The sequence below is a fragment of the Bos indicus genome, chromosome 21 (assembly GCF_029378745.1).
Source record: "Bos indicus isolate NIAB-ARS_2022 breed Sahiwal x Tharparkar chromosome 21, NIAB-ARS_B.indTharparkar_mat_pri_1.0, whole genome shotgun sequence".
Lineage (NCBI taxonomy): Eukaryota > Metazoa > Chordata > Mammalia > Artiodactyla > Bovidae > Bos > Bos indicus.
This window is the reverse complement of record NC_091780.1, coordinates 1,764,582-1,789,899: the sequence shown is the minus strand read 5'-3', so window position 1 is coordinate 1,789,899 and position 25,318 is coordinate 1,764,582. Positions and strand designations below refer to the sequence as shown.

The 25,318-nt window shown below is 37.1% G+C and overlaps 1 pseudogene; it reads left to right on the top strand.

Annotated features, from left to right (window-relative positions):
- The first annotated feature begins 4,151 nt into the window (after window positions 1-4,151).
- Window positions 4,152-21,573, top strand: LOC139178375 (craniofacial development protein 2-like; annotated as a pseudogene).
- Window positions 21,574-25,318: the final 3,745 nt, after the last annotated feature.

Here is a 25,318-nt window from a genome sequence, read left to right as displayed (position 1 = left end):
TCGTTATTTGTCCCCCTCTGGTTTAGGTGGGGAGCTGACCCAATGTTGCAGACAGGTGAAAGAAGTTCAAGTAAGAAAAACAGGACAATAAAATACCTAATAAAAGAAAAATGGTCAAATTATTTAAAAATTTTAAATCAGGTATACAATACATGCTAATTATGAAATTGTTTCTGAGTTAATCTAGTAAAATGAGTCAAAGATGCTTATGCCATCTTATGAGATTTAAAAAGCAATTTTGGAGGTATCTGGTAATATTTTAAAGAATGTCTTCTGAGCCTATGACTCTCATCTACAAAAATATATACATTGGTTTCGTTATGTATCTTGGGATGTTTATTTCAATGGTGTTTCTTACATCATAATGCAAAACAACAGTAAACCAAGAAAAACATAAATATTGAAATATCAAGGAAAAATGGTAAACTGGAAAGTCACTGTGGCTCATCAATAAAATATGGAAACATTTAAGAGAACAAAACTTAAAAACATCCAAAACCTATCCATCACAATTAGGAGCTATAGAACCTCGTGAAATGTATATCCCAGACAGTGGTGAGAAATATAATCTTTGTAGAGGAAAGATCTACTTAGTGTCATGATTTTAAGGCTTCTTGTTTCTGGGAATTTGTACCCAGTTCTTCCTTTCCTCTTCGTACACATTGTTTTTATGTAATATTACCATGCTGCTAAGTCACTTCAGTCATGTCTGACTCTGTGTGACTCCACGGACGGCAGTCTACCAGGCTCCCCCGTCTCTGGGATTCTCCAGGCAAGAACACTGGAGTGGGTTGCCATTTCCTTCTCCAATGCATGAAAGTGAAAAGTGAAAGTGAAGTCCCTCAGTCATGTCTGACTCTTAGCGACCCCATGGATTGCAGCCTACCAGGCTCCTCCGTCCATGGGATTTTCCAGGCAAGAGTGGGGTGCCATTGCTTTTAAAATAACAAAAGATAGTTATAGTCAGTGCCTGGAACATATAAAATTCTTGACATATCCTAGCATTATACGTTTATAGGTACTCATGCATATATATGTATTTGTGTGTATATATTTGTGTGTGTATTTGTATCTCAGAGATAGATATCTTCTTCTTCATATAAAGGTTATACTATTCCATCATGAGGGACTCATAATCAAGACCTAATCTTAACCTTCTTACTTCCCAAATGTTCCACCTCCATCTACTATTACACTTAAAGGCAGGACTTCAGCATATGTGGTGGGCACGTTACTCAGTGTGTAACAGTATACTTTACTATGATTTTCATTTTGTTTTTTATTTTTTACAATGTTGTATTGATTTCTGTGATACCACATGAATCAGTCATAATTATACATCTATTCTTTCCCTCTTGAGCTTCCTTCCCTTCACCCGGTCTCCAACCATCTAAGTCGTCACAGAGCACCAGACTGGGCTCCCTGTGGAATCTAGATAAATGGCATGGATGAACCTATTTGATTGGAAGGAGCTGAGACCCAGATGCAGAAAATGGACTTGTGGACACAGTGAGGGGGGGAGTGAGTGGAATGAATGGAGTATGTGGCATCAACATATATGTATTATCGTGTAAAAATGGATAGTTGGTGAGAAGTTACTGTGATGTTTTATAATACATTTTTTGCAAGACAATGGAAATCACTTCTTGACTGCTGGATCTGAGGCAATAGGATCTCCTTCTGCTCAGAACATCTGTGTATCCCCCACAGAACAGAACGGATGCCATGTAGGTGGCTCAATATTTTAATTTGCTAAAATGAATGAGTTGCTGCACTAATTTCACGTTCCTTCAGTTCAGTTCAGTCGCTCAGTCGTGTCCGACTCTTTGTGACCCCATGAATCACAGCACACCAGGCCTCCTTGTCCATCACCAACTCCCGGAGTTCACTCAGACTCACGTCCATCGAGTCAGTGATGCCATCCAGCCATCTCATCCTCTGTCGTCCCCTTCTCCTACTGCCCCCAATCCCTCCCGGCATCAGAGTCTTTTCCAATGAGTCAACTCTTCGCATGAGGTGGCCAAAGTACTGGAGTTTCAGCTTTAGCATCATTCCTTCCAAAGAAATTCCAGGGCTGATCTCCTTCAGAATGGACTGGTTGGATCTCCTTGCAGTCCAAGGGACTCTCAAGAATCTTCTCCAACACCACAGTTCAAAAGCATCAATTCTTTGGTGCTCAGCCTTCTTCACAGTCCAACTCTCACATCCATACATGACCACAGGAAAAAGCATAGCCTTGACTAGATGGACCTTTGTTGGCAAAGTAATGTCTCTGCTTTTCAATATGCTATCTAGGTTGGTCATAACTTTCCTTCCAAGGAGTAAGCGTCTTTTGATTTCATGGCTTCAGTCACCATCTAAAGTGATTTTGGAGCCCCCAAAAATAAAGTCTGACACTGTTTCCCCTGTTTCCCCATCTATTTGCCATGAAGTGATGGGACCAGATGCCATGATGTTCGTTTTCTGAATGTTGAGCTTTAAGCCGACTTTTTCACTCTCCACTTTCACTTTCATCAAGAGGCTTTTGAGTTCCTCTTGACTTTCTGCCATAAGGGTGGTGTCATCTGCATATCTGAGGTTATTGATATTTCTCCCAGCAATCTTGATTCCAGCTTGTGTTTCTTCCAGCCCGGCGTTTCTCATGATGTACTCTGCATATAAGTTAAATAAGCAGAGTGACAATATACAGCCTTGACGTACTCCTTTGCCTATTTGGAACCAGTCTGTTGTTGCATGTCCAGTTCTAACCGTTGCTTCCTGACCTGCATACAGATTTCTCAAGAGGCAGGTCAGGTGGTCTGGTATTCCCATCTCTTTCAGAATTTTCCACAGTTTATTGTGATCCACACAGTCAAAGTTTTGGCATAGTCAATAAAGCAGACATAGATGTTTTTCTGGAACTCTCTTGCTTTTTCCATGATCCAGCTGATGTTGCTAATTTGATCTCTGGTTCCTCTGCCTTTTCTAAAAGCAGCTTGAACATCAGGAAGTTCACAGTTCATGTATTGCTGAAGCCTGGCTTGGAGAATTTTGAGCATTACTTTACTAGCATGTGAGATGAGTGCAATTGTGCGGTAGTTTCAGCATTCTTTGGCATTGCCTTTCTTTGGAATTGGAATGAAAACTGACCTTTTCCAGTCCTGTGGCCACTGCTGAGTTTTCCAAATTTGCTGGCATGTTGAGTGCAGCACTTTCACAGCATCATCTTTCAGGATTTGAAATAGCTCAACTGGAATTCCAAAACCTCCCCTAGCTTTGTTCGTAGTGATGCTTTCTAAGGCCCGGTTGACTTCACATTCCAGGATGCCTGGCTCTAGGTGAGTGATCACACCATCGTGATTATCTTGGTCGTGAAGATCTTTTTTTGTACAGTTCTTCTGTGTATTCTTGACATCTCTTCTTAGTATCTTCTGCTTCTGTTAGGTCCATTCCATTTGTGTCCTTTCCACCTTTACATGAAATGTTCCCTTGGTATCCCTAATTTTCTTGAAGAGATCTCTAGTCTTTCCCATTCTGTTGTTTTCCTCTATTTCTTTGCATTGATTGCTGAGGAAGGCTTTCTTATCTATTCTTGCTATTCTTTGGAACTCTGCATTCAGATACTTATATCTTTCCTTTTCTTATTTGCTTTTCACTTCTCTTCTTTTCACAGCTATTTGTAAGGCCTTCCCAGACAGCCATTTTGCTTTTTTGCATTTCTTTTCCATGGGGATGGTCTTGATCCCTGTCTCCTGTACAATGTCATGAACCTCATTCCATAGTTCATCAGGCACTCTATGTATCAGATCTAGGCCCTTAAATCTATTTCTCACTTCCACTGTATAATCATAAGGGATTTGATTTAGGTCATACTTGAATGGTCTAGTGACTCAATGAAACTAAGCCATGCCCGTGGGGCAACCCAAGACGGGCAGGTCATGGTGGAGAGATCTGACACAATGTGGTCCACTGGAGAAGGGAATGGCAAACCACTTCAGTATTCTTGCCTTGAGAACCCCATGAATAGTATGAAAAGGCAAAATGATAGGATACTGAAAGAGGAACTCCCCAGGTCAGTAGGTGCCCAATATGTTACTGGAGATCAGTGGAGAAATAACTCCAGAAACAATGAAGGGATGGAGCCAAAGCAAAAACAATACCCAACTGTGGATGTGACTGGTGATAGAAGCAAGGTCCGATGCTGTAAAGAGCAATATTGCATAGAAATCTGGAATGTCAGGTCCATGAATCAAGGCAAATTGGAAGTGGTCAAACAAGAGATGGCAAGAGTGAATGTTGATATTCTAGGAACCAGGGAACTAAAATGGACTGGAATGGGTGAATTTAACTCACATGACCATTATATCTACTACTGTAGGCAGAAATCCCTCAGAAGATATGGAGTAGCCATCATTGTCAACAAAAGAGTTCGAAATGCAGTATTTGGATGCAATCTCAAAAATGACAGAATGATCTCTGTTCATTTCTAAGGTAAACCATTCAATATCACAGTAATCCAAGTCTATGTCCCAACCAGTAACGCTGAAGAAGCTGAAGTTGAACGGTTCTATGAAGACCTACAAGACCTTTTAGAACTAACACACAAAAAAGATGTTCTTTTCATTATAGGGTAATGGAATGCAAAAGTAGAAAGTCAAGAAACACCTGGAGTAACAGGCAAATTTGGCCTTGGAATACGGAATGAAGCAGGGCAAAGAATAATAGAGTTTTGCCAAGAAAATGCACTGGTCATAGCAAACACCCTCTTGCAACAACAGAAGAGAAGACTCTATCATGGACATCACCAGATGGTCAACACCAAAATCAGATTGATTATATTCTTTCCAGCCAAAGATGGAGAAGCCCTATACAGTCAACAAAAACAGGACCAGAAGCTGACTGTGACTCAGATCATAAACTCCTTATTACCAAATTCAGACTTAAATTGAAGAAAGTAGGGAAAACCAATAGACCATTCAGGTATGACCTAAATCAAATGCCTTTCCTTACTCAAATTAAAGGCAAAAGTTGGTCCTAAGGGAACAGAGGTGAAGCTATGAGCCTTTGGAGTGGGAGTACTGATTCCAACACCCTAGACCACCATAGACTAACCCTAGTGAGTATCAAATAGTGAAAATTCACACAAAGGAGAACACTTGAATACAAGCTCTGGCATCACCCAACCACCAGTAGCACTCTGTGCAGGAAGCTTCATCTAAACAATAAACAAAACAAAAAAAGAAATCCATTCATCAGCAGATAGGATTATCACCTCACTCAGCCTTGCCCATCAGAGGAAAAACAAACAAACAAAAGTTCAGCACAAATCTCACCCTATATGAAGCTTACACAAACCACTTAGCAAGTCTTATGAGGGCAGAGGCCAAAAGAAAGAAAGAATTCAACCTTCTTAAAGGAAAGAATTAAACTTTCCTTGAAGCTTGGGAAAAGGATACCTCAAACAGAATAAGTTAAAAAAAAAAAATGAAAAGGCAGAGAAATACTGCACAAAGCAAGGAACAAACTAGAAGCACAGAAGTTCAAATAAATGAAGAGGAAATAGGCAAACTACCTGAAAAAGAATTCAGAATAATGATAGTAAGGATGATTAAAAAAAAAAACCTTGAAAACAAAATGGAGAAAATGCAAGAATTAATTAACAGAGATCTAGAAGAATTAAAGAATAAACATACAGAGACAAACAACACAATGACTAAAATCGAAAATACTCTAGAAGGAATCAATAGCAGAATATCTGAAGCGGAAGAATGAATCAGTGAACTGGAAGATAAAATGGTGGAAATAACTTCTGAAGGGCAGAATAAAGCAAAAAGAATGAAAAGAGCTGAGGATAGTCTCAGAGACCTCTGAAACCATATCAAATGCACTAATACTTGAATTATAGGGGTTCTACAAGAAGAAGAGAAAAAGAAAGGGTATGAGCAAATTTTTGAAGAGATTATAGTTGAAAACTTTCCCAACATGGAAAAGGAAATAGTCAATAAAGTCCAAGAGGTGCATAGAGTCCAATACAGGATAAACACAAGGAGAAACATGCCAAGCCACATACTAATCAAATTAACAGAGACTAAACACAAAGAAAGAATATTGAAAGTGGCAAGGGAGAAGCAACAAGTAACACATAAGGAAAACCCCATATGCTTGACAACTGATCTTGCAGCAGAAACTCTGCAGGCCAGAAGGGAATGGCAGGATATATTTAAAGTACTGAAAGGGAAAAAATATACAACCAAGATTACTGTACCTAGCAAGGATCTCATTCAAAATTGATGGAGGAAAAAATAGCAGTTCAGACAAGCAAAAGTTAAGAGAATTCAGTACCTCCAAACCAGCTTTACAACAAATGTTAAAGGGATTTATATAGTCCATAAATGCAATAGAAGAAAAAAGATCTGCAAAGTCAAGCCCAAACAATTAAGAAAATGGCAATAAGAACATATATATTAATAACTACTTTAAGTGTAAATGGATTAAATGCTCCAACCAAAAGACACAGTATGGCTGAATGGATACAAAAACAAGACCCATATATACGGTGTCTACAAGAAACCCACTTCAGACCTCAAGACACATACAGACTGAAACTGAGGATGGAAAAATATATTCCATGCAAATGAAAAGCAAAAGAAAGCTGGAGTAACAATCCTCATATCAGACGAAATAGACCTTAAAGAAGATTACAAGAGATAAGGACGGACACTACATAATGATCAAGGGATCAATCCAAGCAGAAGACATAACAATTGTAAATATCTGTGCACCCAACATAGGAGCATCTCAATACATAAGACAAACACTAGCAGACATAAAAGGAGAAATTGATAGTAACACAATAATAGTAAGATACTTTAACACCCCACTTACATCAATGGAAAGATCATCAAAACAGAAAATTAACAAGGAAACACAAGTCTTAAATGAAACACTAGATGTCATGAATCTCACTGATATATTCCAGACATTCCCTCCAAATGCAGAAGAATACACCTTCTTTTCAAGTGCACATGGAATATTCTCCAGGACAGACTATATCTTGGGTCACAAATCAAACCTCAGTAAATTTAAGCACTGGGATGACCCAGAGGCATGGGATGGGGAGGGAGGTGGGAGGGGGGCATGGCTGATTCATGTCAATGCATGGCAAAAGCCACTACAACATTGTAAAGTAATTAGCCTCCAATTAAAATAAATAAATTAAAAAAGAGTTATAGGCAATAAAAAAGAAAATTGAAATTGTATCAAGCATCTTCTCTGATCACAATGCTATGAGATTAGATACGAATTAAAAGAAAAAAAAGTGTAAGAAACACAAACACATGGAGGTTAAACAACACATATCTAAACAACCAACAGGTTACTGAAGAAGTCAAAGGGGAAATCAAAAAATTTTTAGAAACAAATGACAATGAAAACATGGCAACTCAAAACCTATGGGATGCAGCAGGGGTGGTTCTAAGAGGGATGTTTATAGAAATACAATCCTACCTCAAGAAACAAGAAAAACATCAAATAGACAGCCAAACTTTGCACCTAAAACAACTGGAAAAAGAGAAACAAAAAAAGCCACAAAATTAGTAGAAGGAAAGATATCATAAAGATCAGAGCAAAAATAAATGAAAAAGAAATGAGAGGAACAATAGTTAGTGATTGATGAAACTGGGAGCTGGTTCTTTGAGAAGATAAACAAAATTGACAGGCCTTTGGACAGACTCATCAAGAAAAAAAGAGAGAAGAATAAAGTCAACAGAATTGGAAAGGAAAAAGGAGAGGCTACAACAGACAAGGCATAAATGCAAAGGATTATAAAAGACTATTATAAACAACTATATGGCCATAAAATAGATAACCTGGAAGAAATGGACATATTCTTAAACAAGTTCAATCTTCCAAGACTGAACCAGGAAAAAATAGAAATTATGAAGAATCCAATTACAAGCACTGAGGTTGAAGCTGTGATAAAAAAATCTCCCAAGAAACAAAAGCCCAGGACCAAATGGCTTCACAGGAGAATTCTATCAAACATTTAGAGAAGAGCTAATGCCTATCCTTCTAAAACTCTTTCAAAAAATTACAGACGAAGGAACATTTCCAAATTCATTCTATGAGGCCACCATCACCCTGATACCAAAACCAGAAAGACAATACAAAAAAGAAAACTACAGGCCAATATCACTGATGAACATAGATGCCAAAATTTTCAACAAAATTTTAGCAAACAGAATTCAGCAACACATCAAAAAGCTCATATACCATGATCAAGTTCGGTTTATTCCAGGGATGCAAGTAATCTTCAATATACAGCAATCAATCAATGTGATACACCATATTAACAAAATGAAAGATAAAAAGCATATGATAATCTCAATGTATGCAGAAAAAACCTTTGAAAAGGTTCAAAACTCATTTATGGTTATTTTTAAATTCAATTTTATTTAGGCATAATTTACATAAAATCCACACATTTTAGGTTTATAGGTCAATGACTTTTAAAATTTATTTATTTATTTTATTTTATTTATTTTTAAAATAAATGTATTTATTTTAATTAGAGGCAAGTTACTTTACAATATTGTAGTGGTTTTGCCATACATTGACATGAATCTGCCACAGGTGTACATGTGTTCCCCGTCCTGAACCCCCCTCCCACCTCCCTCCCCATCTCATCCCCGTGGGTCATCCCAGTGCACCAGCCCTGAGCGCCCCGTCTCATGCATCGAACCTGGACTGGTGATCCGTTTCACATATGATATTATACATGTTTCAATGCCATTCTCCCAAACCATCCCACCCTCTCCCTCTCTCACAGAGTCCAAAGGACTGTTCTATACATTTGTGTCTCTTTTGCTGTCTCGCATATAGGGTTATCATTACTATCTAAGTTCCATATATATGCATTAGTATACTGTATTGGTGTTTTCCTTTCTGGTTTAGTTCACTCTGTATAATAGGCTCCAGTTTCATCCACCTCATTAGATCTGATTCAAATGTATTCTTTTCAATGGCTGAGTAATATTCCATTGTGTATATGTACTGCTGCTTTCTTATCCATTCATCTGCTGATGGACATCTAGGTTGCTCCCATGTCCTGGCTATTATAAACAGTGCTGCAATGAACATTGGGGTATACATGTCTCTTTCAACTTTGGTTTCCTCAGTGTGTATGCCCAGCAGTGGGATTGCTGGGTCATATGACAGTTCTATTTCTAGTTTTTAAAGGAAGCTCCACACTGTTCTCCACAGTGGCTGTACTAGTTTGCATTCTCACCAGCAGTGTAAGAGGGTTCCTTTTCTTCACACCCTCTCCAGCATTTATTGTTTGTAGTCTTTTCAATGGCAGCCATTGTGACTGGTGTGAAATGGTACCTCATAGTGGTTTTGATTTGCATTTCTCTGATAATGGGTGATATTGAGCATCTTTTCATGTGTTTGTTAGCCATATGCATGTCTTCTTTGGAGAAATGTCTGTTTAGTTCTTTGGCCCATTTTTTGATTGGGTCATTTATTTTTCTGGAATTGAGCTGCAGGAGTTGCTTGCATATTTTTGAGATTAAATCTTTGTCAGTTGCTTCGTTTGCTATTGTTTTCTTCCATTCTGAACGCTATCTTTTCACCTTGCTTATAGTTTCCTTCATTGTGCAAAAGCTTTCAAGTTTAATCAGGTCCCATCTCTTTATTTTTGCTTTTCTTTCCATTACTCTGGAAGGTGGGCCATAGAGGAATCTGCTGTGATTTATGTTGGAGAGTGTTTTGCCTATGTTTTCCTCTAAGAGTTTTATAGTTTCTGGTCTTACATTTAGATCTTTAATCCATTTTGAGTTTATTTTTGTTTATGATGTTAAAAAGTGTTCTGGTTTCATCCTTTTACAGGTGGTTGACAAGTTTTCCCCCATTTGTTAAAGAGATTGTCTTTTCTCCATTGTATATTCTTGTCTCATTTGTCAAAGATAAGGTGTACATTTATGATTAAAACTCTTCAAAAAATGGGCATAGAAGGAACATACCTCAATACAGGAAATGTCATATATGATAAGCCTACAGCAAATATTATTCTCAAAGGTGAAAAACTGAAAACATTCCCCTTAAGTTCAGGAACAAGACAAGGGTGTCCACTTTTGGAACTATTATTCAATATAGTTCTGAAAGTCCTAGCTATAGCAATCACAGAAGAAAAAGAAATGAAAGGAGTCCAGATTATAAAAGAAGAAGTAAAGCTTTCACTGTTTGCAAATATCATAATACTGTACATATAAAACGCTCAAGATACTATCAGAAAGTTACTAGAGCTAATCAGTGGATTTAACAAAGTTGCAGGACACAAAATACACAGAAATCACTTGCATTTTATATACTAACAATGAAAAATCAGAAAGAGAATTAAGGAATCAGTCCCATTCACCACTGCAACAAAGAGTTAAATATCTAAGAATAAATTTACCTAAGAAGACAAAAGAACTGTACACAGAAAATTATAAGACACTAATGAAAGAAATCGAAGATGACATAAACAGATGAAGACATATTCCATGTTTCTGGATAGGAAGAATCAATAATGTGAAAATGACTACACTACCAAATGCAATCTACAGATTTAATGTGATCCTTATCAAATTGCCAATGGCATTTTTCACATAGAAATAGAACATAAAAAATTCACAATTCATATGGAAACACAAAAGACCTAAATAGCCAAAGCAGTCTTGAGAAAGAAGAATGGAGCTAGAGGAATAAACCTTTCCAACTTCTGATTATACTACAAATCTACAGTCATGAAGACAGTATGGTACTGGAACAAAAACAGAAATATAGACCAATGGGACAAGGTAAAAAGTGCAGAAATAAACTCATGCTCCCATGGGTACCTTATTTTTGACATAAGAGGAAAGAATATACAATGGGGCAAAGACAGCCTCTGCAATAAATGGTGCTGGGAAAACTGGACAGCTACATGTAAAGGAATGAAATTAGAACCCCTCCTAACACCATACACAAAGATAAACTCAAAATGGATTGAAGACATAAATGTAAGACCAGAAGCTATAAAACTCTTAGAGGAAAACATAGGCAGAACACTCAATGACATAATCAAAGCAAGATTCTCTATGACCCACTTCCTAGAATAATAAAAGATAAACAAAAGTAAACAAGCGGGACCTGATTAAACTTAAAGCTTTTGCACATCAAAGGAAACTATAAACAAGGTGAAAAGACAACCCTCAGAATGGGAAAAAATAATGGCAAAGGAAACTACTGACAAAGGATTAATTTCCAAAATATACAAGCAGTTCACACAACTCAATACCAGAAAAACAAACAACCCAATCAAAATGTGGGAAAAAAAAAAAAAAACTAAACAGACATTTCTCCAAAGAAGACATATAGATGGCTAAAAAATACATGAAAAGATGCTCAACATTGCTCATTATTGGAGAAGTGAAAATCAAAACTACAGTAAGATATCACCTCACACCGGTCAGAATGGACATTATCATAGAGTCTACAAACAATAAATGCTGGAGAGGGTGTGGAGAGAAGGAACACTCTTGCACTGTTGGTGGGGATGTAAACTGATACAACCACTATGGAAGACGGTATGGAGATTCCTTAAAAAACTAGGAATAAAACAAACATAAGAGCCAATAATCCCACTCCGAGGCATATACCCTGAGGAAACCAAAATTGAAAGAGACACATGTATCCCATTGTTCACTGCAGCACTGTTTACCATAGCTAGAACATGTAAGCAACCTAGTTATCTATCGACAGAATGGATAAAGAAGTTGCTGTACATATACACAATGGAATATTACTCAGTCATATAATGAAGCACATTTAAGTCAGTCTTAACGAGGTGGATTAACCTAGAACCTATTATACAGAGTGAAGTGAATCAGAAAGAGAAAGATAAATACCGTATTCTAACGTATATATACTGAATCTAGAACAAAGATACCGGAGAATTTATTTACAAGGCAACAATGGAGAAATAGACATACAGAATAGATTTATGGTCATGGGGAGAGGGGAGGAGAGGGTTAGATGTATGGAAGAGTAACAAGGAAACTTACACTACCATATGTAAAATAGATAGCTAATGGGAATTTGCTTTTGGCTAATGGCTTAGGAAACTCAAACAGGCACTCTGTATTAACCTAGAGGGGTGAGATGGGGAGGGAAATGGGAGAGAGGTTCAAAAGGGAGGGGATATATGTATACCTATGGTTGATGCTGATTCTTCTTGAGGTTTGAAAGAAAACATCAAAAGTCTGTAAAGCAATTATCCTTCAAAAAATAAATTAAAAAAACACACACAAAACATGATTTATTATTTCTATAGATTAAAATTCTTTAGTAGTATCCTGATGCAGAGTCCTGCTTATTGATTTATCCTTATCTATTTGTTTATTTTACTCACAAACCCATGAATATGACATACAACTTCTTTGTAATTCGCCAATATGTGTGATTCCTTGTTACCTTAGTTACATATGCCTTTGTGTGAGTGGTCAAAGAGTTTAAAGGGAATCCCAATTTCCTTGCCTATACTGAACATCCAGAATTAAGTGTTTAGTGATAATTAGTAGCATGCATATTGCCCTGTATACACGCGTTTTTTTTTTTTTTTTTTTTAATTTCTTAGCCCACTCATGATTCTAGAGAGAAAAATAAGAGGTCACGGGAAAATAACCAATAGTTCTGCCTGCAATGTGGGAGAGCTGGCTTCGACCCCTGGGTTGGGAAGATATCCTGGAGGATGGCATGGCAACCCACTTCAGAATTCTTGCCTGCAGAATCCCCATGGACAGAGGAGTCTGATGGACTACAGTCCATGGGGTTGCAAGGAGTCAGACATGACTGAGCGACTAAGTACATATGGGGCCTGTAGTTTGCTCCATTAACGTGAAGAATATATTAACACTGTCTTTCTAATCTTTTTCTGTAGATTTTCTACATTGTAGATGAAAAACTTTAGGACTCAGATTTGGGAATCTCAGCATTTTATGGTATTTTGCTTTGTTTTAACATGAAACCAAGACAATTACAGACTATGAATTGGCCTGACTACAAATTTGTGCAATAGCCAGAATCCAGGATAGGCGTACATACCTAGGCATAAATTCTAGGAAATCCAGGTCTTCCCTGGAAGCAAGAACTCTGGATTATGGGTGTGGAGAAGACCATGGGTCTAAGCCCTCATCTTTTTATCATGCTTAATAACCATGCAGTACACCAGGATAAAACACTCAGATAAATAATACAGACCTAAAAATCTTCCCTTTACCATGATTCTCAGGTATGGAGCTATGTTCTGAATATATGCTTGTTTCTAGGCCCTTGCATGAAGGAGAGAGAATAACATAGGAGGACAGTTTATGAACTCCAACAGATAGCAACAATAGGCCAATCATGCTACTGGGTATCAGGAAACTGCACAGATTTAAAAAGTATCCATCACTATGGTGCACAGGGTTGCTCTGCATTTAGAAGGATGGATTTCAGATCTCTTAAGGTCTTTATGAGCCTGTACTAGTTATTCTAAGAAATATATCCTTAATGACTTCACTTGTTTAATGGGCAGAATAATTGTTCATAATGTAAATTTGTGTGTGTACTTAAAAAAAAAAAAAAGCACTAAAAGTAGATTTCTGACACAAACTATTCCATTAGAGTTCTATCTACAATCATTTCTACTATCATTATTCTGGTTACGTGTGTATTTACATAAATATAAACACAAGCAAACACACACACACACACACACTTGTATAGATATACCTTCAGATGAAGAATCCACATACTTTTCTAAAGCAGAGTACATTTTTATAAAAGAAACAAACCACAATTTTGATATTAGTCACCATAGAAAAGTGAAATGTAGGGATATATGAAATATACACAGATTTACACTTCTATATTCATAAAATGAAATGAAAATCAAGCAAAACATGCATTCATGTATCTATGAGAAAGTTATTAAATTTTTAACTAATATAGAAGCAAATTATAAAATAATTCTTCATGGTATTCCAAATATTGTATGTTTTTCTGACTATACTCTACTTGTATCTTCTTTTCTACACTATTACAAAAATACAAGGAATTCCAACTAACTTCTAAAAACAGTGAAAGAAAACTAACTCCAGAAAGAATGAAGAAACGGAGCCAAAGCAAAAACAAAGCCCATTTGTGGATGTGACTGGTGATGGAAGTAAAGTCTGATGCTGTAAAGAGCAATATTGCATAGGAACCTTGAAAGTTAGGTCCATGAATCAAAGTAAATTGGAAGTGGTCAAACAGGAGATGGCAAGAGTGAACATCGATATTTTAGGAATCAGTGAACTGAAATGGACTGGAATGGGTGAATTTAACTCAGATGACCATTATGTCTACTACTGTGGGAAAGAATTCCTTTAAGAAGTGGAGAAGCCCTCACAGTCAACAAAAGAATCTGAAATGCAGTACTTGGGTGCAATCTCAAAAACGACAGAATGATTTGTTTGTTTCCAAGGCAAACCGTTCAATATCACAGTAATCCTAATCTATGCCACAACCAGTTATACTGAAGAAAGCTGACGTTGAAAGGTTCTATGAAGACTTACAAGACTTTCTAGAACTAACACCCCAAAAAGATGTCGTTTTCATTATAGGGGATGGGAATGCAAAAGTAGGAAGTAAAGAGATACCTGGAGTAGCAGTCAAATTTGGCCTTGGAGTACAAAGTGAAGCAGGGCTAAAGCTAACAGAGTTTTGCCAAGAGAACATACTTTTCATAGTAAACACCTTCTTCCAACAACACAAGAGAAGACTACACATGGACATCACCAGATGGTCAATATCGAAATCAGATTGATTACATTCTTTGCAGCCAAAGATGGAGAAGCTCTATACAGTCAGCAAAAACAAAACTGGGAACTGACTGTGGCTCAGATCATGAGCTCCTTATTGCAAAATGCAGACCTATCTTGAAGAAAGTAGGGAAAACCACTAGACCATTCAGGTATGACCTAAATCAAATTCCTTATGATTATATAGTGGAAGTGACAAATATACTCAAGGGATTAGATCTTATATATTGCCTGAAGAACTATGAATGGAGGTTCATGACATTGTACAAGAAGAGGCAGTGATTAAGACCATTCCTAAGAAAAAGAAACACAAAAAGTAAAAATGGCTGTCTGAGGAGGCCTTACAAAGAGTGAGAAAAGAAGAGAAGCTAAAGGGAAAGGAGAAAAGGAAAGATATACCCATCTGAATGCAGAGTTCCAAAAAAATAGGAAGGAGAGATCAGAAAGTCTTCCTCAGTGATCTGATCAGTGCAAAGAAATAGAGGGAAACAATAGAATGGGAAAGACTAGAGATCTATTCCAAAAAATTACAGATACCAAGGGAAAATTTCATGCAAAGATGGGCACAATAAAAGACAGAAATGGTATGGACCTAACAGAAGCAGAAGTGATTAAGAAGAGGTGGCAAGAATGCACTGAAGAACTTTACGAAAAAGATCTTCATGACCCAGATAACCACGATTGTGTGATTACCCACCAAGAGCCAGACATCCTGGAATGCGAAATCAAGTGAGACTTAGGAAGCATCACTACAAAGTTAATAAAGGTGATGGAATTCCAGTTTAGCTATTTCAAACTCTAAAAGGTGATGCTGTTAAAGTGCTGCACTCAATATGCCAGCAAGTTTGGAAAACTCAGCAGTGGCCACAGGACTGGAAAATGTCAGTTTTCATTCCAATCCCCAAAAAAGGCAATGCCAAAGAATGTTCAAACTACTGCACAATTGCATGCATCTTACATGCTAGCAAAGTAATGCTCAAAATTCTCCAAGCCAGACTTCAATAGTACATGAACCATGAACTTCCAGATGTTCAAGCTGGATTTAGAAAAGGCAGAGGAATCAGAGATCAAATTGTCAACATCCGTTGGATCAACAAAAAAGGGAGTGAGTTTCAGGAAAACACCTACTTCTGCTTTTTGACTCTGCCAAAGTCTTTGACTGTGTGGATCACAATAGACTGTGGAAAGTTCTTAAAGAGCTGGGAATACCAGAGCACTTTACCTGCCTCCTGAGGAATCTGCAGGCAGGTCAGAAATCAACAGTTAGAACCGGGCATGGAACAACAGAATGTTTCCAATTCTGGAAAGGATTATGTCACAGCTGTATATTGTCACCCTGCTTATTTAACTTATATGCAGACTACATCATGAGAAACGCTGGGCTGGAGGAAGCACAAGCTGGAATCAAGATTGCTGGGAGAAATATCAATAACCTCCTATATGCAGATGACACCACTCTTGTGGCAGAAAACGAAAAACTAAAGAGCCTCTTGATGAAAGTGAAAGCGGAGAGTGAAAAAGCTGGCTTAAAGCTCAACATTCATAAAACTAAAATCATGGCATCTGGTCCCATCACTTCCTGGCAAATAGATGGAGAAACAATGGAAAAACAATGGAAATGGTGAGAGACTTTATTTTTTTTTTCGGGGGGGTCCAAAATCACTGCAGATGGTAACTGCAGCCATGAAATTAAAAGATACTTGTTCCTGGAAAGAAAAGCTATGACCAACCTAGACAGCATATTACGAAGCAGAGACATTACTCTGTCGACAATAGTCCATCTAGTCAAAGCTATGTTTTTTTCCAGTAGTCATGTATGGATGTTAGAGTTGGGCTATAAAGAAATCTGAGCACCAAAGAATTGATGGTTTATAACTGTGGTGTTGTAGAAGGCTCTTGAGAGTCCTTTGGGCTCCAAGGAGATCCTACTAGTCAATTCTAATGGAAATCAGTACTGAATATTCATTGGAAGGACTGATCCTGAAGCTGAAACTCCATTACTTTGGCCACCTGATGTGAAGAACTGACTCAATGGAAAAGTCCTTGATGCTGCAAAAGATTGAAGGTAGGAGGAGAAGGGCATGACAGAGGATGAGATGTTTGGATAGCATCACCAACTCAATAGACATTAGTTTGAGCAAGCCCCAGGTATTTGTGATGGACAGGGAAACATGGCATGCTGCAGTCCATGGAGCACATATAAGGGATGCAATGAGAAATTGTTACACTTTGCCAATCAATTGACTAGTGTGAACATAGCCAATTTTGGCACAAACATACATGCATGAAGTACTGAATTTTACATTTAGCTCCAATAAAACTGATCTGGTAGTGCAAAAGGTCCATTTTACAACTGGTTTAAACACATCCATTTTATTTATTTCAAAATCTGTTTGGATCAAACAACACATTTAAAATTAGAATAAAGAAAGCCATATCATATAAACCTCTTGGAAATTTAAAACATACCTATAATATGAGATTCAGAGCAGTTTCCTGCCCATCTTGATACCTACTCAGTGTATATAGTGAAAAATTATAGAAATATTAAAACAGGAAACATTTACTAAAATCTTATCTCATATTAAAAGTGGCACTCTAATTTAAATAATAAAAATGTAATAATCAACATTATTTAATGGATAACCATTTGAAATTTTATTAAGCATAGAAATAGATTTAAACAGAATTGAAAGGCATTAATACCAAAATGAAGAACTTAGGTTTCACATACGTTTTATGAGCATAAGTATGAATCTATAAACATAAGTTAAATATTCTTCTGATCTAAATTAAAAATGTGAAATAAGGAAATGTGTAAATAAAGGCATACTTATGCCTTTAGGGTTCCTTTCCTAAGTAGAAGGAGTAAACACTCTCCACCCAGTCTCCCCCACTGAATGTGGTTACAAAAATTTGGTAAAATGTATGGAACAGCTCTTTGAACATTCTGAAAGTAAATAGTAATGGGGAATAAAGCAAGAATACTGGAATGTGAAGCATTACTAAATCGATGAGTTTTCTTTTCTTCTTTTTTTCCCCCTTGTGTTGTCTCCTGACCTGAACTTAACACGTTCAGAAACCCAGAATTGAGCACTGTAGTGCAGACAAAGAACTGTCAGAGAACTCTTTAGTTCTAGTCTGAGGAATTAAAGTGAAAGTGAAGTCACTCAGTCATGTCTGACTCTTTGCGACCCCATGGACTGTAGCCTAACAGGCTCCTCTGTCCATGGGATTTTCCAGGGAAGAATACTGGAGTGGGTTGCTATTTCCTTCTCCAGGAGATCTTCCTGACCCAGGGATTGAACCTGGGTTTCCCCGCATTGTAGCGGACGCTTTACCATCTGAGCCACCAAACAAAGGGAACTCCTAATACTCAGAGAGTTCTACCCTTCCCCTTTTGCTTTTCTCCAATCTCTCTTTCTCAGACCCTGAAGCTACCCTGTTGTCATGGTGACAGTGGCCACAAAAAGTGAGCTCATAACAACAAAAATCAACTTTGGGGGACTTTCCTTCACTCTGGGAAAAGCTGTAGTTCCAAGACTGTGAGGCCAACAATCAGTATATTTATTTTTTCTTCCTCTGGCCTTTGACCACTTCACCTCAAACATGGTCAAAATCATGGCCAGAGGACCTAAAGGGGAATTAGCAAGGAGCAAAATGTAAGGGGAGTTTGTGGGGAGAGAAGGGGGCTTGAGAAAGGGACTCCTTGAAGTCCTTTAATAATTTACAGGCTCACTGCTCCCCTCTAACTGCTCTAGTGTGGATCTCATACTAATTAGCATACCAAAGACCAAACTGCTCAGCTTAGGACTGAACTCTTGGTATTGTAAAAGCCAGATAGTAAATATTTTTGGCCTCAGTATTTTCTCTCAAAAATGACTGAATTTTGACATTGAAGAATTAAGGTAGCCATACACAATTAAATTAATGGATACTGTTTCAATAAAATTTTATTTACAAAAACAAATTATAGTTTTTTTGGCCATAAGTCAACAGAAATATGACAGTGTTCATCCCAAACAAGGTTGGGTGACATGGTCTCTGCAGACAGAAAAATAGTTTGATATTCTCACTCCACCACTAATTGCTGCTTTGAAGTTGAAAATACATTCTACCTTTGTTTTCTCAAAGATTAAATTCATAGAACAAACTCCACCTATATTTCTGAGCATTAATTTCAGAATAGTGCCTCACACAAAATCATCTCTGAATAGCAATTAGCTTAAAATATTATATATGTTGTGTACAATATATGTAAAAACATAGAAAAAATATAGTGATACACTTTATTTTATAAACATATGTTTTAAAAAGGACATTAAAGTCTTAATAGTGGTAGTACACTCTAATGCACTACCAAATTCAAATTCTGGAATCAGGGGTATAAGTTAGAGTTTTCATAATTGTAAAAATTCTTCCTTTACACTTCAGTTTTTACCACGGACAAAAATTCTTTGACCAAATCCAGGCTCCTGAATCTTCTCCTAGGCCCATTTGTGCACTTGTTTCTAAAATCTGGCAGGAAAGAGCCCTGCCAAGTTACCTTAGCTAGTACCCCTCACTTTTGATATTTGATTGTCCTCAGGGTCTAATCAGATTCTGTATCCTTCATCATCCCCTTTATGTGTGCTAAGTCACTTTAGTAGCATCTAACTCTTTATGATCCTAGGAACTGTAGCCCGCCAATCTCCTCTATCCATGGGATTCTTCAGACAAGAATGTTGGAGTGGGTTGCCATGCCCTCCATCAGGATATTTTTCAACCCCAGGGACTAAACCCTCATGTATTACCTCTCCTGCAATGGCAGGCGGGTTCTTCACCACTAGCACCACTTGGGAAGCCCTCTTCATCCCTGCTGATGATATGTTAGTCGCTGAGTAATGTCAAACTCTTTGTGACCCCATGGACTGTAGCCCACAAGGCTCTTCTGTCCATGGAATTCTCTAGGCAAGGATACTGGAATAGATTATTTGCTCTCCAGGGGACCTTCCCAATCCAGGGGTGGAACTCACGTCTCCTACGTTGCACACAGATTCTTTACTCTCTGAAACACCAGGGAAGCCCTAGTTTGTGTCTAATGAGCCTGGCCTATATTCAGAAAGGATACTGTTAGGCTGATTTAGCCAGAACCACTTTTACTCCTAACAATTCCTCCTAGTAATTTTTATCCACTGATCTCCTAACCCACTCCTTGGCTATAAATTCCCACCTGGCTATGATATATTAAGAGTTGAGCCTACTCTCTCTCCCCTACTGTAAAATTCCATTGCAGTAGCCCCTTTACCTTTCATAATCAAAGTCTGCCTTACAATATTCAACAAGTGTCATTGAATATTTTTTCTCTTATATTACCATCAGCATGCATTTCTCTTTCAAAAAATCAACAGGAAGTCACCATAGCAATAAATAATAAAGATTATAGAATAATACAACTAATAAAATATATTAGACCCTAGTGTCTTTATGTTGGGATAGCCTCTGTTTCCCCAAACTTCTCTAATACTAAACATTCCGTCATAAAGCACAAAAGAGGTGAATCAAAATAATTAACAACAAAAATAAAATTTACATGACTTCTAAAGTTGCATAAGCTATAGTTTACTATGTTTACCATGAGAAAGGTGCTAATTTAGCTATAAGGTCAGAAACTACCTTCCTTGGTCTAATCATACATTTATAAATAAATCTTTGCTGGAATACAACATTTATCATTAATTCATATTGGTCTATGGCTGCTTTCATGCTACAACCACAGAGGTAAGTAACTGTCATGGAGATCATATGGTCCTCCAAGCTTAAAACACTTAATATCTGGACCTTTATAGGGGGAAGAAGAAAGAAAGCTGACCTCTGAATTACATGGTTTGAGGAATATTTTCTAAGAAAAAGTCACAGCTGAGAGAATAACATAGGTGAAACAAGTACTATCAATAGAAAAACAGTCTGGGAAATGATCAGTTATCAAGTGAGAGCTAGGATAATGGAGTAAGTCATGATACATAGAAAAACAAAGTCCAGCAGCTGTTTCAAAATTTGTGTAACTTTTTCAACTTTGCACAGAAATGTTTTAAATAACTTTAAAGGACTTTATTGAGACTTTGGGGGGAAGTTTGATTTTGAAGCCCTTAAATATTCTTTCATATTAAGGGTATTTTATTGGAAAATTAGGGGGAAAAAGGTAATAGAGAATCTTAAGGTCAATATATTAATAGAAATTATTAAAGTATTATTCTATTTAAAAAGATCATCACGAACCTTATTTTTGAAGAAACATTTAAATCCTCAGATGAATACAATAAACAAAACAAACGGATTCATATTTTAAAAGGAAAGGTATAAAAGCATGGCTTTAGGCAACGTTTATATGACTAAACAAAGGAAAGAGATGGGTGTTGAAACACCACAGTACGTATTTTTCCTGGAAAACAAAACAAAACAAAACAGAGACTGGTACAAAGCTAAAGAGAAAAACCCCAAATAATGAAACTAAACCTAGAGTGGAGAACTATTATGGGAAAGTAACTCGTACACTTTGTTACTCCTTGCGGTGCAAACGACGGATGGAAAACTCCCAGAGGGCGCCTTAAAGCTGACGGACCGGGAGGAGAGAGCGGAAACGGAAACCCGGAGTGGAAGCGGCACTGCACCCGGTTCCGCCCCGCCCACGCTGCTGAGCAGCGTACCCGATCGGCTCCCGGTGCCGCGGGCTAGCGGAATAGCTACATGACCTTCCCACAAAGCACAGCGAACGAGACGGCGGCGCCGTACAATGGCGCATTTCCTTCAGGTCGCTGTGTTAGACCGGAAGCTCTGGTTGCTTGAGTCCGACCAGTGGGGAATCAGGGATGCGGCCGCGGTGCGGGCCCCGACTAAATACGTCAGACCTCTCTGTGAGATTGAGAAAAGTTTTCAAGGATAATGACCTATTAAACCTTTATCCTATGAAATTACACTCCTGCACTGTTAAAACTGAACCGGAAAAGGAAGTGTTTTTAAACACACACGTACATAGTTCCGCTGGGGTGAACGTGACGCAATGCAATGTCAATTGAATTGATTTTATAACCCAATAAGAACTACGTGTCCACTGCAACAAATTCCTTTATATCCATGTTTGTAAATGAAGTCAGTCTATTAGGATTCACATCAACCCTTACCACTTAAGTTACACGTAGAAAAGGTGAAGTGGATATTGGCCAGGCCTCCCTATTTCTTTACCGGAAATAATTATGAATCACCTTCCCATCTCGAAATCATGCATTATTTTCAAATTTGATATCTGTATTTTAAAATTCCTGCTTAGTGGAACACAGGTATTTCAGATTCCTTGATCTCCTCCCCCGCCCAAATTTTAAAAACGTTTCCATTTAGCTTGCCATTGGTCTCCCATTTCTGTTGATGCTAGATGGCGCTGTGAGCCCAGGGGTCCTTGATTCCCCCAAACAAGTTGTGTTTCTGAAATATGAGAAGGTTAGTTTAAGGCTTGAGTGTAACTTGTGTTGGGACTGAATTACCTCAAGGTGGGCGGTCGTGATGTGACTGTGTCTTTAACGTGAAAGTCTGTAACTCATCGGTAAGAAGTTTTACCCTGAAAATACTAAACTTTTCTGTGCCTCCACACTTTTATTTGGACCTTAAGCTGACTCTCATTTTCCCCACCCCATAATTTTCCCTTACCTTTAGTCTGAGTCTAAAACACATGTTTTTTTTCCTTCAAATTTACGAGATTCCCAAATTCCCATTTTACAGTTAAACCAGCTCTGTTCCTGGTAAGTAGACCCATGGTAGCCTAATGAAACACGAAAAAACTACAAAATCCGCACATTAACACAAAACAAAATACCTTAAATATCTAGCCCAGGCATATTATTCCAGCATTTGTCAAACGTACTAAAATTGCTACATTCCATGGATACTTCAAACCTTGACTTCCAGACATACCCTTGTTCCTACCTGAATACGATCCCTTTTTTGTCTTCACTAGCTTGAATCTACAAAACTTTCTGCTACTTATTCTTTATGTATTCAACCATAATTTCCTTTAGGAAACTTTCCAAGCCGATTTAAATTCAAGTTGCATGCTAAAACATCTTGTGGATTGCAAAAGAATAATGCATATTACCCACTGCAGCACAGCTAATCTGAATTTACATTGCCTATTCAAATCTCTGCTTGACTGATACCTCAAATAAAGGACAAACTTTGTCTTTGTTGTTCATTTGTCCATTCCTTACAAGTAACAAGGTACACATCATGTGATTGCTACTCAATTTTCTTAGTTTTCAAATATGAATAGGTCAAAATCAGTTGTCTTCCTATATACCAATAAGGGATAATTGGATATTGAAGTTAAATATATTTTACAACAGCATAAAAAAACGTGATATGCTAAAGGATAAATGTGTGCCAAAATAGGTGCCAAATTTATAATCTGAATATTAAAAATACTGATGAAGCTAACAAATATATTTAGATGTAGAGATACACCGATTTCAGGAACTGGAAGCATCAATATTTTTAAGATTTCAATTGTCACAAATTTATCTATAACTTTTGCATAGTCTACAATCAATACCCCAACATGGCTTTTTGTAGAAGTTAACAAGTGGATTATAAACTTTATGTAAGAAACTAAAGTATTTAGAATACTCAAGACAAATTAGAAAACAAGGATCAGTATCATAAGACTCTCAAAACTTATTTCAAGGCTTTAATATAAACCCCCATTAATCAAGATAGTGAGGTATTGGTGTAAAGATATATATTTAGATAAATGGAACAGCATAGCATTTAGAAATAAATCTACACATATATGGTCAATGAATTTTTTACTAATACGATAAGGAAATTCAATGGAGAAAGGATAGTATTTGCAACAAAGAAGACTAGGACAATTGGGCAGCTATACATCACACCCACCCCCACCAGCACCAACAAAACCAAACTTTCCATCTTTATTTTGCACTGTATACAAAAATTAACCCAGGATTTATCATAAACATAAAGTCTTATAAAACATCTAAAGAAGACAGAAAATGGTCTTCATGACCTTGGGATAATCAAATATTTCATATATAGGGAATAGATATTATAAATCACGAAATGAGGAAAAGTGGACAAAATGTTCTTAATAAATATTAAAAATAAATTCTGCTATTTGAAAGACACTGTTAAAATTGACAAGATTCAATAGGCTTGGAGAACATATTTTCAATACAAAAGCTGAAACAAATCTTACAACAATAATTATATATATATAATTTAAATAATAATTAAACAAGAAATACATTTTTTAAGGTAGAAAAAGTGATATTGAACCAAAGAAGAGTTGCAGATAAACCCATGAAATATGCCCACATGAATATGCTCATTACCATTGTCATTAAACATCTGGAAGATCCCCAGAGGAGGAAATGGCAACCTATTCCAGTATTCTTGCCAGGAAACTCTCATGAACAAAGGAGCCTGATGAACTACAGTCCATATGGTCACAAGGAGTTAGACACTACTGAGTGAATGAGTACATTGTCTTAAAAAGATGTGAACGTCATCACCATGAGATACAACTGCATATCTGCTGGAATAAATTTGAAAAAGTTTTTTTTTTTTTTGGTCTGAAAATATCTAATTTTATTTTATTTTTTAACTATATAATATTGTATTGGTTTTGCCATATATCAACATGAATCCGCCACAGGTATACACGTGTTCCCCATCCTGAACCCTCCTCCCTCCTCCCTCCCCGTACCATCCCTCTGGGTCGTCCCAGTGCACCAACCCCAAGCATCCAGTATCATGCATCGAACCTGGACTGGCAACTCGTTTCATATATGATATTATACATGTTTCAATGCTATTCTCCCAAATCATCCCACCCTCACCCTTTCCCACAGAGTCCAAAAGACTGTTCTATACATCAGTGTCTCTTTTTCTTTTTCGTATACAGGGTTATTATTACCATTGAAAAAGTTTTAAAATATACTGTCAATATTAAATGCTAGGGAAGCTGTGGAGCAACTAGAATTTTCAGAATTTGCTTTGAAAATGTGAAATGGTACATCAACTTGGGAAAAGGGTTTGACAGTTTTTTGTGAAGCACATCATACATTTATTATATGATCCAGCAACCTTGAAATTAGACATATTCTCATGAACACTGAAAGTATATGTCCACAAAATGCTGTATCTAAGTGCATATAGAAACTGTGTTTCTAATAATCCAGACCTCGAAATGACCTTATTACCCATGAAGTGGTTAAAAAAGGTGAATAAATTCTAGTACAATTACTCAAAAAAATGCAATGCAGAATTTAAAAGTAACAAACTACTGACATGTGTAAAAATATGAATGAGGCTCAAAAGCATTATTGTAAGTGGGAAAAACTAAACAGAAAATATTGCATACAAAATGGTTTCATTTATAAGACTTGGAAAAGGCTAAGCAATCAAGTTAGATATGATTAATAAATTCC